The following is a 7,219-nucleotide window of genomic DNA, read 5'->3' as shown; positions in this document are numbered from 1 at the left end:
CCATATTAATATTGGTTTACTTCTGGATTCTCGATTCTGTTCCACTGGTCCATGTGTCTGTTTTGCTGCCAGTACCATGCCGTTTTGATTATTGTCTCTTTGTAGTATAATTTGAAGTCAGGCAGAGTGATGCCTCCAGCCTCGTTCTTTTTTCTCAAGATGGCTTTGATGATTCAAGTTCTTTTATGCTTCCCTATAAATCTGATGATTTTTTGTTCTATTTCTTTAAAAAATGCTGATGGGATTTTGATGAGGATTGCATTAAATCTATATAATACTTTAGGTAATATGGTCATTTTAACAATGTTGATTCTTCTAATCCAAGAACATGGAATCTCTTTCCATTTCTTTGTATCTTCTTCATTTCATTTAATAGGGTCTTGTAGTTTTCATTATACAGGTCCTTCACATGTTCCATTAGATTTATTCCTAGGTATTTTATTCTTTTTGGTGCAATCGCAAAAGGAATTATTTTTTTCACTTCTTTTTCTGACACTTCATTATTAAGTATAAGAACACTATGGGTTTTTGAACATTATATTGTATCCAGAGACTTTTCTTAAAAAGTATTTGCTTATCGTTTCTAGTAGTGTTCTTGTGGAGTCTTTAGGGTTTTCTATATAGAGAATCATGTCATCTGCAAATAATAACAGTTTCATTTCTTCGTTTCCTATTTGGATGCCTTTTATATCTTTCTCTTGCCTGATTGCACTCCCTAGGACTTCCAGTGTTATACTGAATAACAGTGATGATAGTGGACAGCCTTGTCTTGTTCCTGATCTTAGAGAAAAGGTTTTTTAGGTTTTCACCATTCAGTGCAATGTTGGCTGAGGGTTTATCATAGATGGCCTTTATTATGTTAAGGTACTTCCCTTCTATACTGATTTTGTGAAGTGCTTTGATCATAAATGGATGCCATATCTTGTCAAAGGCTTTTTCTGCATCTATTGATATGATCATATGATTCATATTTTTTAATTTGTTTATGTGGTATATCCCATTAATCAATTTGCATATATTGAAACATCCCTGGGCCCCTGGGATGAAGCTCACTTAATCATGGTTTGTAATCTGTTTAATATGTTGCTGTATACGGTTCGCTAGTATATTATTTAGGATTTTTGCATCTGTGTTCATGGAAATATTGGTCAGTAGTTTTCTTTTGTTGTGTGTTATCTTTATCAGGTTTTGGTGTCAAAGTAATATTGGCCTCATAAAATGAGTTAGGAAGTATTACCTCCTCTTTAATTTTTTGGAAGAGAGAGAATAGGTATTAAATCTTCTTTGAATGTTTGGTAGTATTCACTGGTGAATTCACTGGTGAATTCCTTTCCTCCATTTGGTCGACTCTATTTCTCAAGCTTGCTATTTCATTTTTCAGCTTTTGCAGTGTGTTATTTATCTCCAGAAGTTCTATTCTGTTCTTTTTGAGGGTTTCAATCTCTTTGCTAAAGAACTCATTCTGCTCATCTAGTTGTTTTTTCAATTCCTGAAATCATTTATATAAATCATTTCGGATCTCACAGAGTTTTTTCAGAAGTACCATCCTGAATTTTCTGTCATTTAAGTCACGTTTCTATGTCTATAAGCTTATTTTCTCAAGATTTTTCTCTTTCTTCCTGAGATGACTTGCCACTTTGTTTGTTCATGGTGTTTAATGGACTATTTCTCCACCCCGGCATTAATGGAAGTGTATTTTGCTGTTTTTCCAGAAAAGATTTATAATATAAAGGTCTCTCTTTAGCCTGTTGCAAAGAAGGCGCTTTTCTTTTCGTTTCCAATAGGTGGCGTCTAAGCCTCTTGGATCCCTGCTTTATATAAAGCTTTAATAATACCTTTTTATTTTCTTGTAGATATTTAATCATGCTCACTACCCTCAGTCTCAGTACCTGTCAATGTTAGCAACAGTTTTGGTAGGGTTTTTCAGATTCCCCTAGGATTCTACAGTGTTCTGTCTTAAAGGATATGGGGAGAGAGACCCTCTGGGTTGGGAGATGGGGGCTGCAGCTCATCTTTGGTTTTGCAACTGTAGCTGGTAAAAATCAACTGTTGCTTCTCTGCCGTCCCTGCTTCTCTGCTTTCTGTCCTGGTGACTGGGCCCTGCTGCCAGCTATGCTGAGCTCCCTGCTCTTCCAGGCAGGGCTGTTCAGAGTACACGCCACACCTTCTCCCCTCTGCCTCCTCCTACAGAGAGCTCTGGTGGCTGCAAGAGGCAGCGTCTTTATTTTTCCCAGTCCACAACCTGATATCCAGGGTTCTGACCTGTGGTAGGTCTTATGCACAGATCTCACACTCAGATTTGCTGGTGTGCAGTTTGTGTGTTTTTTGTTGAGTTTTAGATGTTCAGCTTATTGTTGTTTCAAGGGGAGAGATCTGGGGACATCTCTCACTCCACCATGTTTTTCTAAATTCCTGGAAATTATTTTGAATATTGGCAGACTTGAGAAGGGAAATATGACTTTTCTAAAATGGATTACTATAAGGAGTTAACTATAATTTAGTACTTACTTGCAGAAAAATGTAGGTCTCTGTTTATTTCATTAAAGACACAATGTGTAAAATAAATAAATAAAACAAAACAAAATAAAATAACTGCCATGAGACAAATAGTAAGTTATGTTTATCCATTCAGATGGTTAAGGCTGTCTCTTATTAATATTTTGGAAAAAAATAATCTTATGGGAGCTATGGGATAGATTCTGGACAAAGGTGCTTCTATTTGTACTTAAAGAAAGCAAACTTCTTTTTCTTTTATTTTCAGTCTTAGAAATTGGGGATAGTGAAAATAGGTGAGCTTTGATCTGCTTCTACAGCTGTATTTATGGTTTCACAAAGATTTGTAAGATAAGGAAAACCACTTTAAATTATGTTGTAATTTAAGAGACATCACAGGTTGACCTACCTGTCTAACTACACAGCCACTAATTTGCTTTTCTCTCTGAGTATATAGTTTTATTTAACTTAGGGAAGAGAGCCTTAAAAAATTCCTATCAGTCTTGGAATTTTCAGCTTCCAATTTTGCCAAATTTCTGTTCAAAAAGTTATTAAATCCTTCCTTATATCTCGTCAGATTTCAGCTGGGACAAACTGAATATTTCTGGCAGTACTAAACAATTCCATGGACTTGAGAGGGTGCAAAAGTTAGTACCTTCCAGAGTTATTCCCTCTGATAGTCCAAAGAAAGAACTGACAGCCTGCATTTCCTAGGCAGGCAGAAAGCCACGCCAAGCCTTTAGGACACAGGCAACATATGTCCCTGGGAGAAAAAGGATCAATAACCAGTTTGTCTGGCTTTGGTTAGGAAGGGACAACATAAAATTTTATTTCCCCCTCTCACTGGACTCTGGATATGATCCATTTATAAAACTTTTGAGAATCCACTCTGGTTTTAAGAAATTCTCTAATTATGGCCCTCAGATTGGCCTTGATCAAGCAATAATATTTTAGAGTAGACTCAAATAAAGGAGGATAAAGGGGAGCAGTAAGAGTTATGTCAGCAGTCTTTTATTTTAGGTACCTTTTACTTCTTAACTTTTCATTAGCCTATTGTCAGTGAAGCTATTAAAATTTATTTCTAGCATGTCTAATTAATATTGCTTGAAGGGAAGATTTATATACTTTCTGATTTACAATATTAGGCAGGAGATTGTTCCCCAGTGAGACACACGTTTATTTCCACAATACAATCAGGTAAATTTGATGCAATCATTTCACCTATAGCCTGTTCAAAATGTACCAATTCACCTATAAACTCTTACCTTAATTCTATCAACTCTCACATTCTTAACTACAGCTTCCATTAGGACTTACTAACAAGTTTTTGTTTTACAATACTGGGTAGGAGAAGTGTTCTCAGCTGGACATCATATCCATTCCCATAAAATGTTCAGGTAAAGTTGACGTAACTTCTTAACATAAAGCTTATTTAAACATTTCAATTTTCATAATCTTATCAATCCTTACATTTTCATATTTTTTAAATCTAATCATAGCCTGAGTCAGGGTTTCCTCAGTGGGTTTTCGTACCATAGTTCATGAAATTTCCATATCAAAGAGTCCCCGAAATTTTTCTTTCTATCCCCTGATCACTTTACCCACTCTTGTGTAAAAAGGCTTTGGGTCCCCAGCAAGAGATCAAGCTGAGGAACTCTGGCCTTGTTATCAAGCTTTAACTTGATTTAATCAGCCTGACTACTGTCCCAGGTAATCGCTGGTCAGGTTTCCCTTTGTGATCTCTGCTTTCCAGCTATTCAAATTTCTCTAAACGGTGTAAAAAAAAGCGGACTTGTTTGGGGCCCTTTAATGTCGGGGAATCAATAAGGGGGTCACCTTTGAACCATGCAGCCTCTAGTAGTGTGGTATTAAAACCTTTGTTTTAACCCCATCGATGCCCATTTTATTTATCCCCATTTTTTTAAAACCATCTAAAGATTTCCACCTTGCTGAAACAAGTCCTGTGACTCTCCTTTCTCTTTTCTCTCTGTTGCACCTTTACTAATTTTTGTAAATAGGTATTTCATTCTGTTGACTTGCTTTTAAGTGCACTGTTAAATAATCTAATCTAATTGACACATTCCTCACAATCACCAATATAACTTTAGGTACAATTTCCTTGAGGGCCAGCAGCAGTTTGGTAGGATGCTGGCCGTAAGTGGAGTTTGGCCCACATATCTATCTGGCCATATTTTGGAGCTCCCGGCCTGACAGTTACTAAGCCGAGTTCTTAGGACATAAAATTTTGGAGTTGTCTTTTGGCAGGACTTTGCCATTCTTTTTCTTTTTCTTAGTGCAGGACAATTGTGCTTCCAATGATCTAATTTTTTACAATATCTGAGAAGTCTGAAGGCAAATTAGAAGGAGTATGAGTGGACTTTGATTTTTGTTCTAATTTCTGTCCTTCCATCTTATTAAGGGAATCTTGGTGACTAGTCATTATAACAATATGAGAGCCCTCTAATCATTTTTTTATTTCTTTTTAATTTTTAAGTTTTTCCAGTTCAAAGGATCCATCCCCTGGCCTTGAGGAGTAGGATCTTAACAGCAACTCAAACCAATAAGAACTATGGATACAATAAGTGTCACCAAGGGAAAGTGCAGAGAGATCCAACCCTCACAAGATAAAGTTCACTCCCAGAGTTAAAAACAGCCATTCCACAACACAGGGAATTGCATGTTCCACCCTCACTTTTCTGAATAAAGTGTTTGGATTCCCTAAGCTCCAATCCAGAGCCTACTAGGCTGCCCACCAGATGCATATGCATCCTCCAATTAGCAGAAAACAAGAATGAGGCTCCATGGTTTACTGTCTCTTGGAGGAAATGGATAGACACAGGAAACTGAGAGCTTGGCACAGCCAGACAGCCCACAAGGTACTCCTGAGCAAGTGTACCCTCTAAGTGGTAGAGGCTAGAGAGAAAATATTGTCACTAGTGATAAGGCTAAGCTCTCAGGACATATAACAAGGTGAAAAGAGAGACAGAGAAAAACAGAAAAATCCATGAGTACTCATACCAAATAATCAAGAGCCATTAAGCCAAAAAAAAAAAAAACTAGTAACAAATATTTTCTCCTAGAAATTTAAACTGAGAAAAGGAAAAGACTCTCACCACTCTGCTTCCACCTACCTCTGCAGGTAGCTATCTGAGAGTCTGCCTTGGCAAGAGTTCTTACTTTTGCTGGCTCATGCTAGAGGCCCCAGGATCTTTCTACTGCAGCAGCTTCGGGGTGAGCAGTGCCCAGTTGGTGAGGTATCCTGCTCGCAGTACCAACTGTGGGGGAGGAAGAGACTTTCCTCCACTCTCAAGATTCTTTTGTCTGGTCTAATATTCAAATAGACATGAGACAGATTAACAAGAGAAAAATAACCAAATGGGTGAGAGGTTCAGAGACAGAAAGGGAAGATGAGATATATATGTTACTGTAAGCCAAGGATGAGGCAATGCATCTTGCAGCTTCAGAGCAGAAGAAGGTCATTCTCAGGACAATAAGAAGAGCAGATGTTCAGTAATCATAAGTTTGCCTTGCCCTATATACAGGTCATAAAATGTTATTTCTAGTGACAAATCTTATCATGGGTCCAGTTCTTAACTTAAATTCTTTAAGGGAGAGGTAAAAGGTTCTTGTGAGACTTCGGGGTCTCAATTGCCTATACCTCAGAATAATCCTCATTCCGAAGAGGCACATCTTGGAGTGACTCGTTCCAAAACCCCATACCTGGGACCCCATCACTCAGCAAGTCCAAATGGGGACTGATAACTGTGGCCTCATTAAAACTGCCACTTCACACGATTTTTGGTAAAGTGGGGTCCACTTTTTATTCTGGAGGCTGTGTAGGGAGTTGAAACTTCCTCCCAAAAGCTCCCCAATACTAAAAAGCCCACTTCTGCCCCAGGCATATATTGTGCATGCACAAGCAATGCAAGTCAGAGGTGTTGGCACCAGGAACCAGGCAGGTATATAAAGATTCATAGGTCTAATTAAAAGTACAGGGCTTCACTGGTTTAGGGCACCTGGAATCTTGGGACAGATAAGGTACATGCTTAATTAATAGCCCTCACCCACACATATGGGCATTCCCCACTGAGGCCTGAGCTGAATAAATCTGGCCTACCTTGCCAGGAACAGGCCACATGGGCCAGCCACGGTTTCCTTCAATGAGAGACAGACACCTGTACATTTTGTTGACTGAAGAACCCAGGACCCATCAGGCAGCAAGTCCAAATGGGTATTGAGTGTGTGGTCATAATGTGTGGTGTTTGTGTTTTTAAAATGCTCTTGTTTGTTAGAGATGCTCTTGTTTAAAATGCTCTTGTTTTTATAGGTAAAATTACTTGCTGCATGAGATTCTCTTTAAAGAAATCCAGATTTTTTTTAAATGTAAGAGAAGGGGTAACTCAAATAAAGATGGAAAATATTAACAATTATTGAAGTTGAGAGATAGTTACATAAGATATTTTTATTATATTAATTTCTTTACTTTGTGCATGCTTAAAATCTCTCCATTGAAAAGTATTTTATTGTTTTCAAGTTCAAAACAAAAAGTTAAATCCTGAGAAAAAAGAATGAGGCTGGAGGCATCACGCTGCCCGACTTCAAATTGTACTACAAAATGACAGTAATCAAAACGGCATGGTATTGGCAGAAAAACAGACACACGACCCAGTAGAACAGAATTGAGAGTCCAGAAGTAAACCCATATTTATATGGGCAAATAATTTTC

The sequence above is a fragment of the Pteropus alecto genome, unplaced genomic scaffold (genome assembly GCF_000325575.1).
Source record: "Pteropus alecto unplaced genomic scaffold, ASM32557v1 scaffold153, whole genome shotgun sequence".
Classification (NCBI taxonomy): domain Eukaryota; kingdom Metazoa; phylum Chordata; class Mammalia; order Chiroptera; family Pteropodidae; genus Pteropus; species Pteropus alecto.
The sequence above is the reverse complement of the archived record's forward strand: the minus strand, read 5'-3'. Positions refer to the sequence as shown.